This window comes from Coptis chinensis, chromosome 8, assembly GCF_015680905.1.
Source record: "Coptis chinensis isolate HL-2020 chromosome 8, ASM1568090v1, whole genome shotgun sequence".
Classification (NCBI taxonomy): Eukaryota; Viridiplantae; Streptophyta; class Magnoliopsida; order Ranunculales; family Ranunculaceae; genus Coptis; species Coptis chinensis.
The window spans coordinates 468,864-486,781 of record NC_141463.1 but is presented as its reverse complement, the minus strand read 5'-3'; the positions used below and the strand labels follow the sequence as shown (position 1 = coordinate 486,781).

The window sequence follows — 17,918 nt, the reverse complement described above, 5'->3', positions numbered from 1 at the left end:
AAATGGAATGATATGGTTTTGAATTAGGAATGGAGTGATTGGCAAGAATATGGTGAGGATATGGGAGAATATATGGTGGCTAGGATATAAGGTATTATGGAATGATTTAATATAATGAAATCTAGAGAATAAGTAATTAATGGAAATTGGGATATTTAATGTGGTGAAAATGGTAAGAATATATGGTGGTAGTTGCAATTATCCTTTCTTGATTTCCTTCCATAATTATCAATTCTCTAACATTTCCTTCCATTCTTGATAGCATAATTTACTCCATGAGATCTTACTTATTGATTATCTAAATGATCCTCTTTGGCTTATGGGCTCAGGCTTTGATTGGGCTTTGACCAACATCTTTATTTCCTACAAAAAATATTAAACCAAATTAATAAAACATATTTTGCATTGGACTTTTCCAAAGACGACATGCACATATATGCAAATAAACCTTTATGACCAAAAAATGTGCATAATGCCATGGAATAAAGCAAATGTATGGTTTTACATTAAAAATACGAAAGTAAGCATAAATGATATTATAAAGTGCCTATAAAACTATATATAAAATATACAATTTTAGGCACTTATCAGTATCATTGAACGACTCGCTCTTCTCCTCCTTTAACCTCGTATTCTCCATCCTCATCCAAAACTTGGACCTCTTTCTTGAGATTTTCGATCTCTTCCTTGTCCTTCTTCTGATTATATCTCAATTCATCAATTAACCTTTTCAGGTTTTCATTTTCAATTTGAATGGATTCTTCATTTGAAACAACTTCTCTTTCTTTCAACTTTGAAGTTGAGATCTAACCATTTTTCCTCCTTGCTTGATTTAGTGCCCAATTCGACTAATACCTGAAGATAGTGTACAAAAAACACAATTAAAATTCAAAACTAACATGCAATCTCATTTATTTGATATCAATTTTGTAGGAACTGTTATTTCATAATGTAAATTTCTACAAACCGTGAAAACCATGCGCAGCGGAATTAATGGGGTTCACGATTTTGATTGGAAAACATACCTTTAGATCGGCTAAGATAACTCTGAGAATCCAAGATCTACGATTCTGCAACCTCTTGATCTTCTGTTGTATTCCTATCAATGGAATGGACGTTGTGTGGGCAACGATCTACCACCCTCTTCTTTCTCTCTTGGCCTCTATCACTCTCAAAGATAGAACCGATTTTGGATCTACTTTTCTTGAGCAAAACCTTGGTTTTTCTTGTGTAGAAAACGGCCAGAGAAAGAGGTTTTTATTTATAGGCTACAACAGGAACCATGAGGAGAAATTAGGGTTAGGCCTCCTGACGGGCTTGGGCTTCCCATGTTTGCCCAGAACACACGGCCCAAGTCCGTCAACAAATAGCTTATTCCACTAAAGGCCATTGTTGCACTACCGCCCTAATCCCAAATTACGTGTTACGTTTATGGGCTCCATATTATATGCTTGTTGATCTCCCCATGTTTAATATATCGAATGCCCGTTGATTAAGTCAAGTTACTGACAACTACATTAATCAACTTCTTATGTCCTTGAGTAGTACCACTCAACCTCATTGTCATGTCGGATTAAATCCACCTGCAAGGTTTACATGACAATCCTTATGAGCTCCTCAAGGGGACATCATCAACCCGAGTTCTTGTGGGTCACAGTCTATAATCAACAACACACCTTACATACAATGTCATTACCCAATCCATTGAGTTTGTTGATTCACAAATGAATCTCACTCATTGATGATTTAAAGCAATGTACAATGCACGTAAGTGCCTATTATTATATCCGGATTAAGAGGACAAACATCCATAATAACAGAGGTGTTTGTTCTCTTATATAGTCAGTATAAAGAGAAACAACCTCACTTGGTTCGGTTCAATACACACAAAGTGTACTAGTGTAATCCTGTAGTCAAGATAGACTAATACCAGATTATACTACAACCGTACCAATGGTTTGTCCAAATCCATTTAGGTTGTGAACGTTTACTTATACTTTATAAGGTACTGATGATATGATCTTCTGTGTGTCACCACACACCATATCATCTACAACATAAAGTATTATACACATGCATATAACTAATAATATATATAATATGCATAACATTTGCCCATATGATTCTCATTCAAAATATAAAGAATTAGAGTTAATACAAAAGTAATGTTTTTAGTATATAACCCTATCAAATTTGACAGTGCAACATCCATGTTGCAGTGGAATTCGACAGTGCAACATCTATGTTGCAGTGAGAGTTTACATTGCAACATCCATGATGCAGTGGCATTTGACACTGCAACATCCATATTGCTGTAGTAACTCACAGTGCAACATCCATGTTATAGTGAGAATTTACAGTGCAACATCCATGTTGAAGTGGCAATTGACACTGCAACATCTATGTTGCTGTAGTAACTCACAGTACTAGTGGAATTAGACAAAACCATGAGACTTACATTTTCAAGACCCATATCCTTTAGAGGACACTTCTCCATTGCTTCTTGGAGTACGTTCAAGCTCCACTTACAAACTTTAGGCTCGACAGATTCAAATCCATCTATTGGTGTGATTATCTTTAGGGGTATTTAGACTTTGGTCCTAACAATAGTTGGTTTATTAGGATTTGGTCCAGAAAAGTTTGAATATTAGGGTTTAGTCCTAATTTTGGTTGTTGACTGTCAGTCAATTGAGTTGACTGTGGTAAATCTGCTTGTATTTTTGAAATGACAATAATACCCCTCGCGTGCAACATCACGTGAATAAGTAAAATTGTTGTTGGAATCCCACTCAAATTGACTTGCCACGTATCACAAATCTAATTGACCAAATAAATCAACGGCCAAAACAATAGATCATCATTTGCAGCGCAAATCCGTTTGAAGTTCTTCCCATCATCAATATCCCGGAATTTGGGGACAATGGATCCTCATCACTCTACTTCCAGAATATGTTGAGAACATGAGAAGTATTGCAGTTCATCTAACGAGCCTTTCAGACCAAACACGCGTAATTTTTCTTAGTTGCCTTCATGTCAACGAGGAACAATTTCATTCAAAATCTTAGCTTCTTCGCTCCAGTGAGGCCTACCAAAGATATTCAGAAGCTTGTATACAACTCTGTAGAGATATGGGAGTGAAGGTTATTGATCTCTACACAGCTATCCAGAAAAGTGATAATTGGAAAACATCAAGTTTTACATATGGTGCCCATTTAACTTTTGGGGGTAGCAAGATATTAGTGGATGAGATACCGAAGGTCTTAAAGCTAGGAAGCGGAATGGGAGCCGAGCCTATATTGGAAGTCCTTGCCGACTAAATTTGTTGAGAACCCTCTTTCTGCCCACAAAGAGGATACCATAAACACTGATGAATGGACCTTATACAGGGAAAGGATCATAAACAGTGATGAATGGACCATTTCAGTTTGAATACTGGTACCCGTTTGATCTCCGAGTCTCTGGAAAGGATCTAACATAGAACCATCTCACTTTTTGCATCCACAATCATGCTGCTATTCTAAGCCAACATCACTGGCCACGTGGCTTCCGTTGCAATGGGCACATCATGCTTAATTCCGAGAAGATGTCCAAGTCGATCTACTGGGAATTTTAGGACCTTGCGCCAAGCTATTGAGGAATTTTCTGTTGACGCAACTCGATTCTCCCTTGATGATGCTGGTGATGGAATATGGATGATGCAAACTTTGTCTTTGAGACAGAAAATGCCACTTGTATTCTCGAGATGCGCAAATTTAAAATCTGGTGGCCACATCGAAATAAGAAGTCAGATGTTGACACGTGTTGAATAAATTTGATAAAACTAAAAGCACGTGATGTTGCATGCGATGGGTATTATTGCCATTTCAAAAATACAAGCAGATTGACCACAGTCAACTCAGTTGATTGACAGTCAACAACCAAAACTAGGACTAAATCTTAATATTCAAGCTTTTCTGGACCAAACCCTAATAAACCAACTATTGTTAGGACCAAAGTCTAAAAAATCCTTATCTTTATATGCTCACACAACCAATACTGCAATTTGAAACAAAAGTATTAGCAAAAGGGATTGTATTAGAAATAAAATTCATTTGCAAAACAAAACGAAACCTACAAAAAGTGCAACCACACAACCAGAAATCATCGAAAGCTTGTTCCTTTTACGTCTTATCTGATCCATCAACTCTACAAGGATTACTTTCGGCCATGAGATTCTTCTCATCCCATTCAAATCTTTGATATGTGGAACAAATGACCAATTGATTCTTGTTGGGTTCGAGAAGAAAATTGTCGTAGTCAAGTATAGGGACATCAACCTCACAAAATCATTTTCCATCCCAATCTTCTTTATAATACTTGTAATCTCATTCTTTACTCCTAACAATTTGATTTTATCCTCTCTTCCAAAGTAGGTCTTCATAAACTCCGACTTGTTACTCTTTCCTACACTTTCTGGATACAATACGACAGTTTTCCCTTTCAAAGGCAACCCAAAAATCAATGCAACATCTTCTGGGGTAAATCTAACAATTTTTCCCCCAACACAAAACTCATCATCTACTCCCGAGTATGCCTCCAAAACTGAACAAACATCAATGTTTGCTTTTATTGTAGTCTTAACATTCAACCTATTATCAATAAAGACACTAAAAAGACTTGCAAACGGTGTATCCATCATTTTTTTCTTATGCACTTCCGTTATGTCGCCTCTAATCAAATCCACAATCTCAACCATTGACTTCAAACTGGACCTATAACTCAACAACTCACTTTTCACCAAATTTTGTTTACCCTTCTCCTCTACCTTTTCTTTGCCTTTTGTTTTTGGGTCTACACTTGTTGAGGTAGTTGTATCCTTACTTCATTTGGGAAGGCTCAGTTTAGATTTAGATTTTCCAACAACATCGACCTTCCCATGCAACATAACCTGAAAGAAAATTAATGATTTAGTAGCTAGTTTCAAAAAAAATCCACTGCAACATTCATGTTGTAGTATTTTTTTTTTTTACTGTACCATTGATGTTTCAGTGGAAAACATGCCTCAAAACTCAAAAAAACATCACCAATTTAAACCTCAAACTACACTCAAGTTACATTCGATCCAAACACTCAAGTTGAAGTCGGATTTGACACTGCAACATCCATGTTATATTGGTAAGTGATAGTGCAAATCAACCCTAGTATATTTGATGCAACACTCATGTTGCAGTGAATACATTCATCATGTTTTAACTAATTTATTTCCAATTTTTCATAAAATGAAAATCCTAGTATATCAAAATGGTGAAACTATCAATGAAATTTGGGTTCTAACCTTTTTCCCGTCTAGTTGTCCTTTTTTTGGAGTTGATTTTGTGTTTGCTTGCACATGATCACTTGAATCATTACTTTTTTCTTCATTACGATTCTTCATTTTGAAATTTGGGTTTAATTTGGGGAACTAGGGTTTTTTTTATCTATCGGCCTAATTTTGATTTCTGTTTAAGGGACAAATTTGTAATAGTACAAGCAAATGGACCGGGTGGGCTTTTGACACAATTAGAAAAGTCCGTGTCTTTTTTTCGTAATTAAATTGGAACATTGGGCTTCAAGCCCATTCTCTGTCAAATTAAGTCTTCTTGCAATTTGAGGGTCGGGACTCACATTTTGAGGGGAGGGTAAGGGCATAGATGTGAAACAATGAAAGTATGAAGGCGGCTTTCAACCTGACCCTCAAAGACCCTCACAAGGCCCGTATATTAAGGCCCTCATAACTTTTCTATGTAATTTTATTTATATTTTGTTAAAAATTACGTAATTGTATAAATAGCAAAATGAAAAATATGTTTTATTTTACATAAGTTAGTGTTTTGTGTAGGCTCCTCCAACGTCACATGAAAAATTTAGTTCAAAATAACAAATTGTTCTATTGTCGGGATATGAACCCGGGTCGCTTCTCCATGTATAAGCAATAATAAAATATAAATCAGACTGATGTGATATGATCCTTGGTATATGGTAATGAAGTTTTTAATCAACTTCAACTAATCAAACACAAGTTATTCTACAACCTACAACACCACATCATATTTTTGGTCTCATATACATTTCTTATTGATTTATATGGAATACATCGGCACATAAAACCTAAAAATGAAACTTTTAAATTTTATTATCTTACAAATCTTAGCCAAATTATTAATTAAGTACATTAACCAAAGTCAAGATTGAGATAACCTATTATTTAAATGTGATAATTAATTTATCGCGTATCAATTTAGCAAGATTATACTGTAAATAAAGAGTTTAATTAAAAGAATAATCAAACCCGACTCTCTAGCCTGGCCCTCAATTCTCTAAAGAGAGGGCTGAGGTGAGGGTTAGGGCTTCACAGTTTTAGCATTGGCCCTCATAGGCCCGCCCCTCACTACATAAGAGGGCCAGCTCGGCCCGGCCAGGCTCGACCCTCAAGTCATACGGGCATCATGGTTTGAGGGCCAACCCGACCCATTTTACACCCCTAATGATGATGGTAATTTCAATGGATCGCATTGCAAATTTCACCATTAATATTTGGTCCACCAGTAAACACACGACAACCTTAAAGCTAAAACAAGTTAAAGATGGAAGGAAGTGAAGTTCTGGCACTCCATTTTAAAATTTATAGTCTCACAAGGGAATCACTCTGTAAAATTGTGATATGTGTGGTGGCCAAATATCGTATATACCAATATTTTGACCTTTATTTTCATGATAAACTGAGATATCGACATAAGGGTCGATATCGCTAATATTTGTATGTTGCAGGAAAGAGTAGGAAAGATAACAGGAAGGAGAGGATGATGGACATGTGTCACCAACTGATTGGAGCTTGAGGGAAAATGATGACTATATAACATATAAGGACCAAATGAGGAGAGAGAAATTTATTCTATTTTTTCCCACTAAAAACTTGTAAGAGCATCTTTATGGGCTGTTTGGTAGCATGTATTAGCCAACCAGTACAAGGAATAAGGCCCATGATAGCAAGTCTTGTTGTTTGGTCCGCTCTATTTTGTGAATAGGGGCCACAACTTATGAGTAACGTGGAACCCAACGAATTGCCAAACCACAAAAACCGTGTGTAGTGAATCCTTTGGTTTTGGTGAGATAATGTTATTCATTTGTCAAATAAGAAAAAGATCGATAGAAATAAAGGAGGAGAAAAGTAATACACCGAGCCATCTTCTTCTTTTTTGGGGGCAAAAAAAAACTCCCTTCTTTTTCATTGGTTCATGGCTCATCTTCATTTCAACAAGTAAAAGTTCTTCCCAATTTTCTCCATCTTCTCTTCACCTTTTTCTCAAACAAACCTACTATTTTCAACCGGTCAAAATCTCTACTTTCTCAAAATCTAACATCTCTCTCCTTACAAATTCTCTGGATTTCTCTATATTTGAAGATTACAAGATTTAACCCACTTGAATTTGGTGTTTTCAGAATTGTTGCTGTCATAGAAATTTATAATCTTTCTTTGTAAATTTCTGTTCAAAAAACTATAAATCTATATTGTTTTGGTATATTAATTTTAGATTTTGATCAACAATATGTTTTTAGATTGAATTATATTGGGGTTTGCATTCGAAGCATTTCAGATTATTTGTGCTTAATTTCCCGATGTATTTTTGTTGAAATATGATTAGGGTGGCAATAAATTGAGGAAGAACAAGACAGAACCAAACACCTTCTATACTGATCATGTATGGGGCATGAACCACTTGAATTGGATACTACAAACGTGGTTAACTACCACATTATATAGCCTAACATTTTGTTCCCAAACAGAGCCTAATGGTGAGACCTCTTGAACACCAAACACCAAATTCTTGAAAATTTGGTGTTTTTCATCTTTAATGGTGAGACCTCTTAGATACCAAACCAAAAAAACACCAAACCAAACACTAAATTGGCTGGAATTTGGTGTTTGCTTTGGTGCTGAACCAAATGTACGACGTGGTGTTCGGAACACCGCGCGACTTTCCCAACACCGCGTGAGCAAAAACACTTTATCATTTCTGAACAAAAACAAACCTTTATTATGGGTTTTTCTCTCGCAGTGTTCCGAAAGCATCAGCTGTATTGGGCTTTATTTGGTGCGGTTTTGGAAACACCGCGACGTAAATTTGGTGCTCACTCTTTAATATTTCCACTGAAGTTGTTTGGTGTTTATTTGCTCAAAATATTTAGTGTTTTTCAGGTCTCACCATTAAAGATGTTCTAAACTAGAGAAAAAGAGAGAGAGTTTGTAACACCATTGATTAAAACTTTTTTTTTTACTTTCATCTCAAATCTTCATAGAGTCTTTCTTGATCATTACAATATGTAGTGCACAAAGTTAACAACTTCAATATGGTAACTTTTTTTTGAAGATGGGAATACCCCCACATAATAATTTAATCGGATTACCCCCACATTTTAAGATCGTCAGTCAAACTAATGATAGATCAAATCTTACGAAAAGTTAATCCAAGAAAGAGAAAACCACGGAGACCAAAGTTTAGTGCAAAGTTTTTGAACTATGAGTAACTTGCTCTTCCACCCAAAAAGGATGACACACATGGATTGACAAATATTTCATGGCGCATTTGAATTTTAGGTTGTTAGGATGGGTGATGTTCTATCCCTCCTGGTGTGGAGAGTCTTGTGACATTGATATATTGAACTGGAGGAAACCTGAGTTAAAGAATTCTGATATAGAAAATGGTGCAATTTTTGTGGCATTACAGAAGACTAGAGATTGATTAGGGTTGAGAGTTCTTGTATATCAGATAGTGTTCTCTACCCTGTGGAGTTGAACAGTTCGACTTATACTAAAACTAAAACATGATAATAGAAACTACTAGATATGGATGTCCACACTTATATAAGCATGGGACTTTCCATATTGGACATATTCTAATACTAACATATTCTAACACCTCCCCTCAATGTAACAGATTCATGGCTTGAAACTATGCAAATTACAGAGCTTGGATTACAAAAACAAAATATAAGCTTGAATTCATTGGTCTTTGGAGAAGATGATGTCTCCCCTTTCACATAGAATTGTCTTATTTTTGTTGAAGAACTCCTCCGCTATTGATCTACTTGAACAGTCTCCAAGGCCCTGGTTAGACGCAGACATTGGAGGTCTTTGTTTGTTTTACAGTTATTAAGCTTTTGATGTAGGCAATGGCCTAAATTATGAATCTTTTTAAAGTTTTAACCATAGTCACAAACCGAAACCATAACATCGGTTTAGTGGTCAACCAAGTGTTTGGCTACTACTCACTCCATTCATTATTATGTTATGCAAAACCAATCTTCAAAATATAAATTGAAAACAATAACATGGAACTTGATGAACTAATGATAGATAATCTTAGTTAATCTTGACAAAGTTTACTATCAATATCATTGTTAATGTTAACAAAATACTATTATAGGTAGAGATTGATTGAGGGTTAGAGAGTTCTTGTATTGAAATGAATCGGTGCAATTATAACTTGGATGTCACACTTATATAACATGGGACTTTCCATCGATGAGTGGGTTTAGGCTTGACTACTATTACAAAACAAAATATACTTGCTCCCCTTTCACATAGAATTGTCTTTTAGAAGCTCGAACAACTGTTGCTACTTAAGGAATCGATGAGGCAATGGGTTTAGTTACCATAGTCACAAACTAAATCGTTTACTACTGAAATATACTTGCAGTTTAGCAATTATAACTTGTTAACAACCTCACTAAACTTTAGCGCTTGATGCTACACGAAACATACTTGCTTCAATATCATTGTTAATTAAGGCTCGATACTACGCTATTAAAACATACTTGCTGCAGGTTTAGGCTTGACGAATCGCAATGCACTAAAACATACTTGCGGTTTAGGTTTGACTACTACTTGTTAAAACATACTTGCGGTTTAGGGCGGATCGCTACCTAAATCTTGTTTAAGATCGCAGTTTAGGCTTGATCGCTACCTAAATAAATTTGAAGAGCTGCAGTTTTAGGCTTTGATCAAGCACGAATCAAGAAGATCGAATAGTGGTTATGCCTTGTCATGAAGAGTTCGACAAGGCATGCCGGAATATGGAGACATGAGTACTCTTTCTCATACATCTCCATATTCTCCTTCCCTCATATACTACTGAATGTCTTCATATCTCCCTATTCCCCCTCTCAAGTTGGAATATACAAGGCTGAGTAAGAACATACAAAGACTTGTCTATTCCGACTTGAACTTGAAACAGAGAAAACCAAATACTAAGTTATATAACCAACCAATGTCCACTTCAAAAAACAATACTTCATACTCCCATACACAAAAAAAAATTATAACAGAACATGCAGCAAACAATACTCACTATAGAGGGTGGAGGGTTGGTCGCGTCTTTTTATGACTGCAAATTTCTGGAACAATGGAAGATAGAGAGAATAATTCCTCGTGAGATAGAGGTAGTATGCCCCTATAATACTTCAAACAAACAACTTGATCATGTTCTAGAAACTAAGACAGAAGATGGCATCAATACCAACTGCGCGAAAGCTAGAAACCCAAACATCCATAACGGCATACAAACAATACTACCCCTCCAATCCTTGATGAGAGTGTAAACTACCTTCCAAAGGCTTGATACTTCAAAAATCTCGGAACCTGAATACTGAAGACTGCAAATATAGGCATGGGCGCGGGAGCGCTCTTGGCAATGTCAATTTCAAGCGCGCGCGCCCTCAAGTGCCTGTTTAGTGAGAGGTTGGAGTGCGTGCACACCTTGGGCAAGGCATATCAGAAGGCGTGCGCGCCCTCTACTTTTCCAACTTCTAGTAGTACTTTCGAGGCTGCGGCTTTGGGCTGGCTTTTACTTTGGATGGCTCTCTTCCAATCTTGAAAAGAAATTTTTTGGCGTATGGCGGTTGGCTTGCGGCCTCGTCAATACTAACTTCAAAGACTCCGGGATATAGAGAGGTTGTGCCCCTCTTATCACTACTAAGACAGAGAGATTGCAAAAGACGTAGATTGCGGAATCGAAACAATACTAAGAAACCAATACTGAGAAACTTCGGATTTCTCTCCTAGCATTCTTCAAACAAACTTTAAACACTAACGGAATCTTAAAAATTTACTTTAACATGACGATGAACAGTACCGGTGAATAGTAACGATGAACAGTACCTGTGAACAGTAAACCCGCGAACAGAGAAAGATTGAAACTTCAATTGAGATATAAAACCTTCTTCTTGTGAGAAAGCTTGAAACTTAACTTTAATACTATACTGAAAAACTTAAAAAGAATTAATTGATTTTTTTTCTTGGTGAAGGATTCCTCTCCTAACATACCACTGAACCTCGCTCCGATACCGTGTTGAATTCTATGTTAGTGGTGATGCTAGGAGAGTTGTGACATTGATATATTAGAGAAACCAAGAAGAAGAACAGAGAAGACTTGAGATTGACTAGGGTTAGAGAGTTCTTGTATATCAGATAGTAACACTATACCCAGAGTTACATATTTTACTAAAACTAAAACATGATAATAGAAACTACTAGATATGAATGTCCATACTTATAGAAACATGAAACTTTTCATATTGGACATATTCTAATACTGACATATTCTAACAACTTCAAAGTGCACTGAGTAAAAATATGGGCTCTCGAATTAAAGTCGTTCTAAACTTTTTTTTCTTCTCATTTTTTTAAACCTCTTTGTATAAATTAGAGACTTCATAGAATTATAGACTATAGAGATTGTCGCTGACCAGAAACTATGATAGTCGATCTGATCATATACTAGTTGTACGTGTGGCCTTGTGGAGATTAGATCTTGGGAACCTCAGGATTCTACCACAATCTCCTACTAGTTGTGTGGCCTTGTGGAGGTTAGATCTTGGGAACCTTAGGATTCTACCACAATCTCCTACTAGTTATGTGGCCTTGTGGAGAATAGATCTTGGGAACCTCAGGATTCTACCACAATCTCCTACCATTTTAATTCCATACAAATAAAAAATATTTCTTGTTTTTCTTTTTTTGAATCGATGATGAACCAATTTATTAAGAATAATAGAAGAAAATACTAATTCAAGTTGCAATCATATATGACTGAGTATATTAGCTTTCCTTACACAACAAGTACACAAATATTATATTTCCCTCACTTCACTTTTTCTTATTCTTATGGGGTCGTATTCTTATTGCTTCCCTCAAGGCTTCAACTTTGACAATTTCAAGCAGGAGCAGGAGCGGGAACAGTATAACCTGAAAGGAACATTTATAAGTTAAGAACAAGATCAGGACATACTCTAAGAAGGTATTATATATTCATGCAAGCTATGGCGATCATTCCAACAAAACAAAGCATGTGGGTTCTAGTGTTCTACGTTCTAGAGACGGAAAAAAACAGGAAAACAGTGGCTTGTAATCAGTGGCGGAGCCAGAAATTTGTTCCAGGGTAAGCCGGCGGTGAACTCCAACTCATATCAAATAGTGTGTACATGTGATTATTAGTTGGTTTTATTTTGGTTAAACAATTGCATATCAAATTGTTTGACAAATTGTTAATTTCTCTAGTTAAATTAATATTTTGAAAATCAAAAGTATATATATATTTTAGATAACAGACATTTCCTTATTTTGAAAGTGTTGGATGACAAATCGAACCTACTAGTTTGGTTAATTAGACTAAATAAAATTGTTAATATATTTTTTGCTTTAAATAAGGTGTTTAACTACTAGTCTTATATAGCCCATAATATGTTTTTTTTTCCCTCTTCATTTGTGAAATAATACCACTTGGGCGTAATGCAAAATACAAAATCTAGTATACGCCTGTTGTACCTGTGCTCCAGCATCTGGGCCCTCTAATAACCAAGGGGGTGAGGGTGTATTGCCACACAAAGAGCATGCAAAATGACCAGACTTATCATATCACTTCTACTTTTCATTCATTGGAGAGACCCATGTGTTATGCATGTGTTATGCATTTGTTTTTCATTCTTTGGAGGACCATGTTTTCGGTTTTTAGGTGAAGCTTAAGTCAAATTAACATGTCAATTACAAAATCACCTTTAGACCCAACAAACTAAAACCTTTATCTATGGGCAAAATAGGCAATTCATGAATATAAAAGAAAGCAACCCAAAAATATTTATGCCAAAATCCAAAATTCAGGGTGAGCCAAGGCGTACCCTGGCCCCCCTAGCTCCGCCACTGCTTGTAATAATCCTATAAATGGATCAAAACTTTTTTGATAAGACCTTTTCAGAGTTTAATTTATTGGTTATATTTTAGGATTTCATGAAAGTCAACCACCAGAACATATATAAATCAATCGTGGTATCATGGTGATATAAATCAATCGTGGTATCATGGCCGGGCATGGGGAATTATGATGGCAAAATGCCAGCATTAGTCACATTTTGTATCCAAGAGGGCAAGAGGAGTGTACTTACTTCCACATTTGAAGCCATGAGCCACCGGCCTACCACACTGTCCAGCCACATAGACGACCTTGTCCATGCTTATGATTAGCTCTATCGTCGAGGGTATATGAGAACAAATACAAGGAATATCCACCCTCTTAACGACCTGGCAACACTCTGACGATGGTGGAACTTTTGGCCCCGCCTTCGCAACATATTGCGTGCATTGTGTTATTAAATCTGGTACATCAGCCTCACAATCGGCTGCCAAGACTTGATTGCTAGAAGCGAGAATTACAAAAATTGCAATGGCTATAAACGCAAAACCGATCTTTGACACGGCCATCTCTCTCTAGTTTATCTATTCCAATCTCAATGAACTACTTTTCAGATGTTTGATGTTGTTAGATTTTTATACTCAAACTCTAGCCCATAATTAATGTGGTTCATTAAAGTGACACCCTGAGCTTACCCAATTAGTCTAGTATAATCACTGCTGAATTTAGGGTCTTGCCTTTCATGTGGTAATCTAATCTAAAATGACCATTTGCCTGAGTAGGTAAGAAATGTGCTCTTATTTTGGGTAATGATGATTAGGGGGTGTAAAAAAAAAGGCTCTCAAGCACTTGGCCCGCCTGACCCATGGGCCGAGAAATCCCTCAAATTTACATAAAACTAGGTTCAAAACCCTCATTCCGGTCTTTACACTACTAAAAAAAAGGGTTTTTATCTCGGTTCTAAAATTAGCCTTATCTCGGTTCTGCTGATAAGAGAGATAATATGTCCTGTAAATGAGATAATATGTCCTGTAATTTAGGTACTAACTATGAGTATAAATCTGTTATCTCACCTCTTACTTAACCGAGATAAAATATATGGATTTTACCACTGGTGGATAGGAACTGATATAATAGGAAATTTCATTTATCTCACCATTGTGGAACAGATATAATAGAAAATTTCATTTATCTCACCATTCTAAAACTGATATAATAGGAAATTTAATTTATCTCACATTGAACTGATATAATTGATATTAAACCAAATATCTCGGCACTCAAATGATATAATAGCTATTATACCAAATATCTCAAGACTAAAATGATATAATAGCTATTATACCAAATATCTCGGAAAACAGAAATCCTAAAAAAAAATAGAAGTCCAAAAAAAATTGAACTCCCGCTCTACAGTACGTACTCTTTATCTCGATCAGGAATATCGATATCATTCACGAACTCATGATAATGGCAACTGCCATTCTAATCCCAAGTATCTCGCTCTTTGCTATCGTTCGTTTTATTTTTAATCCCAACTATCTCGCTAACTATCTCATTTCGATCTCCACTATATATCTCTTCAATTCGTGTATTTTTAATCCAGCTATCTCGCGCACTCTCCACTATCCGTGTATTTTGCCCTCTTCACCTCTCGCACGACTCAGAAATAATTCAAGTTCCACTACCCATTTCAACTCGGCAGGTTTAACAACTCTTACGGGTTTTCGTGTACTAAAATTATCTTAGATTAAGCTAGGAGATTATATAGTGTTCAAAACTAGTCGATTTTTGAAAATTCATGTATAAATAAGTTAGTGCCTAACCTTTATAAACTGATTTGCAGTTTTTACATCAGCTATTCATTCCTTGTTAAAACAAATTGGATCTGAGGAGGTTCTGGTCGTCCTGCTGCCTCAACTTGATTTGCTTTTGAGCAGTGTATTACTCTTATCTTTTCGGATAAGGCCTTATTGTACATAGCGAGCTTTTTTCTTGTATCTATGACTATATCAAGCTAGTGTTATTATTTAAGGTAACGTGATTGCACACAAATAGCTGATGAGAGTATGAGACCAAACAGATTCTTCCGATTAACTGTAATTGAACTTATTCCGGTTTGGATTGTCTTCATTATTTAAAATAAGAATCATTCATTCTATTTCCGGTTAAATGCGTGCCTTTTCCTTGGTATTTGAACTTCGCAGTTTCTGTAACACCCAATCGGAGTTAAGAATAGATCCAGCCTGTAGTATTAGAACAAATAGTGCTATCGATAAGCTTGTTAACGAAGTTGCCCTCCATAAAGGCGAAAAACGAACTTTGTATCTAATAACATGATTAACGTAAACATTGGCTGCTAGTGGAAGCAATGAGGCATTGATGTACAAATGGTCGGTCACCCGAGAATTTAGAGTTCCGCCACCCAAAGTCAAATACTACTTTTAAATGTCGAAAAGCTACCTTTTGCACAACCCCTAGTCTTCTTATGTGGTCTTGGATTTCAGACCACACAATGAGGCTATGGTTCTTTTTGGCAAGTATCGGACCCCCTTCATTTGATATTCAAGACAACTCTAATGTCTACGATTATACTTTTATATATAGGCTCGGACAAAGTGGGAAGCGAGATCCCCGGAACTTGACTCTAAACTACTTGTAGGACTTGTCATTTAGGGTAACAGCTTTTACATTTGATTTTTTCAGAATAGTTTTATTGTAGCATCAATGATGGATTTCAAACATAAAAATCTTCATTATATGGTAGTAATCGGTTTAAGTACTTCCAAGAAATTAATGTTTGAATCAGTAAATTGAAAACTTATATTTGAGATGGAAATTGGACTTATGAGATCATCCCCAATGGTAAATCTTAAGCATAATTCCATTGGTTCATACTTGCTAGAGACCTATGCCTATACCATCTTGCCGAGAAGAAGAGATAGTGTAAGAAATTTAATCCACTTAAGACACACATTAACCAAAGAGAACCGCCGAGATGGTAATGATTCAAGTTGCTACCGGATAGCCATGGTGTGTTCTTGGAGGTACCTGTGATCTGCCGACTACCAAAACAAGAACCGAAATGAGGTAGTACCCCATTGCCAATGAAGCCCATAGCGGTGCCATGGCCAAAGACACGATTCTTGCAGGTGCCTCGTGAAGAAGAATTCCAAGAACCGACCAAGGTGAACAAGTCGGTGAACCAAGAAACAAGTACTCGCAAAGCCACCTAGAAGAATGTGATTGGTAATGGATCATTGGAGTCAAGTAGACTGAATGAGTAGCCACCCTCTTTAAACTTGACTTCAACCAAAGCTGCGATTGCTATTGCAATGATAGATAGTACCAACCCAGTACCAATTCGTTGCAAGTGAGATATTCCCATCTCAGTTTTCGTTGCTTTCCTAGCAAATGGGATGATGAGATGGTCATAGAGCGGCGCAAGGATTATGATGAATAGAATAGGGAAGACAGGAAGGGAGGCAGGTGGAACCTTCAAGGATCCAACCTTTGTGTCCATTGTCACTGCTTGTTCCACAGAGAAGGTGGATAGTTGGGCTAGACAGCAGTTAAACATGATGGTGCAAGCAAAGATGGGAAGAATTTTGACCAATACTTTAACCTCTTCTACATCCTCCACAGTGCATTCTAGTACCTGGTAAATAGGCTTGTTTTTTTCTCCTTTTTTGAAAAACTTGAGACCTTGGGTAAGGGAGTGAGTTTGAAGATTTTCTTTTCTTTTCGTTCTTCTTCTTTCCCCTTCGTGGCCTGTGTTGGGTACATTAGGTGTGTGTTCATGCTTCCAATTGCATTACTTGGACTCCTACTTAAGCATGTTGTGGAAGTTGCTGCCAGTAACACCTATTCCAGTGAAGTGTGGCATCATTAGAACTTGAAGAAGGATGCAACTTAAGCAACATGGTATGCACAAAATGGTAATGGTTTCGGTAAGAGCTTAGTAGAAGAGCAAAATTTGTTCAGACGATCTCAAACGTTAGTAATAAGGCGGTATTGTAGTCTTACACTCTTACTACATGATGTAGTACTAGCTTTGAATGAGGCTTACCTTGGCTATGGTTGTTAGAGGACTTCCTGTAGGAATCTTATTATTGTAAGTAGTAGAGCCAGCAAGGAAGATAGGTATTGACAGCAATATTGTCACAGTTGAGATTCCGAAACCCCATTCCCATCCTTTATTGTCTTCAATCCATACAACCAATGTTACTGCTACTGTAGCGACCCAATTTGTGATTACCGGGGGTCCGGCGGCCGATGGATCCGGAAATAGGATATACGGTGGAATGGTAGGCATTCTAGCAGGGCCACGTCCACATGAACTGGGTAGGAGGGGGATGAACACCGTGAACCGAGAGCTGACAGTGGAGGGGGATGAACATCTTATTTGGGAGCAAAGAAGATTACCCTTTCTGTAATATGTTTGCTTTCATTAATCTTCTCATTGGAATATCAGTAGTTTACCTCATTTTGCTTGGTAATTCATAGCTTTGCAATCTATGTTACTTTATTGCAACTGTTAAAATTGCAACCCTCATAAGTTTAGCTTCGGGGGGTAAACTTACGCCCCTTGCAACTTGGTTTTACGTAAGTTGAGAATGCAAGGTTTTAGATCATGAAATTTTGTATTTGGGTAGTAGAACCATTTGATATGCTTTCTCAATTGTAAATAGGTTCACTCTTGTTTTTTCAGCTTGT

The 17,918-nt window shown here is 36.7% G+C and overlaps 1 pseudogene; it reads right to left on the bottom strand.

The window, feature by feature from the left end:
• Positions 1-16,074: 16,074 nt before the first annotated feature.
• On the bottom strand, positions 16,075-17,517 carry LOC147479136 (protein NRT1/ PTR FAMILY 4.6 pseudogene; annotated as a pseudogene).
• Between the last annotated feature and the right edge of the window lie 401 nt (positions 17,518-17,918).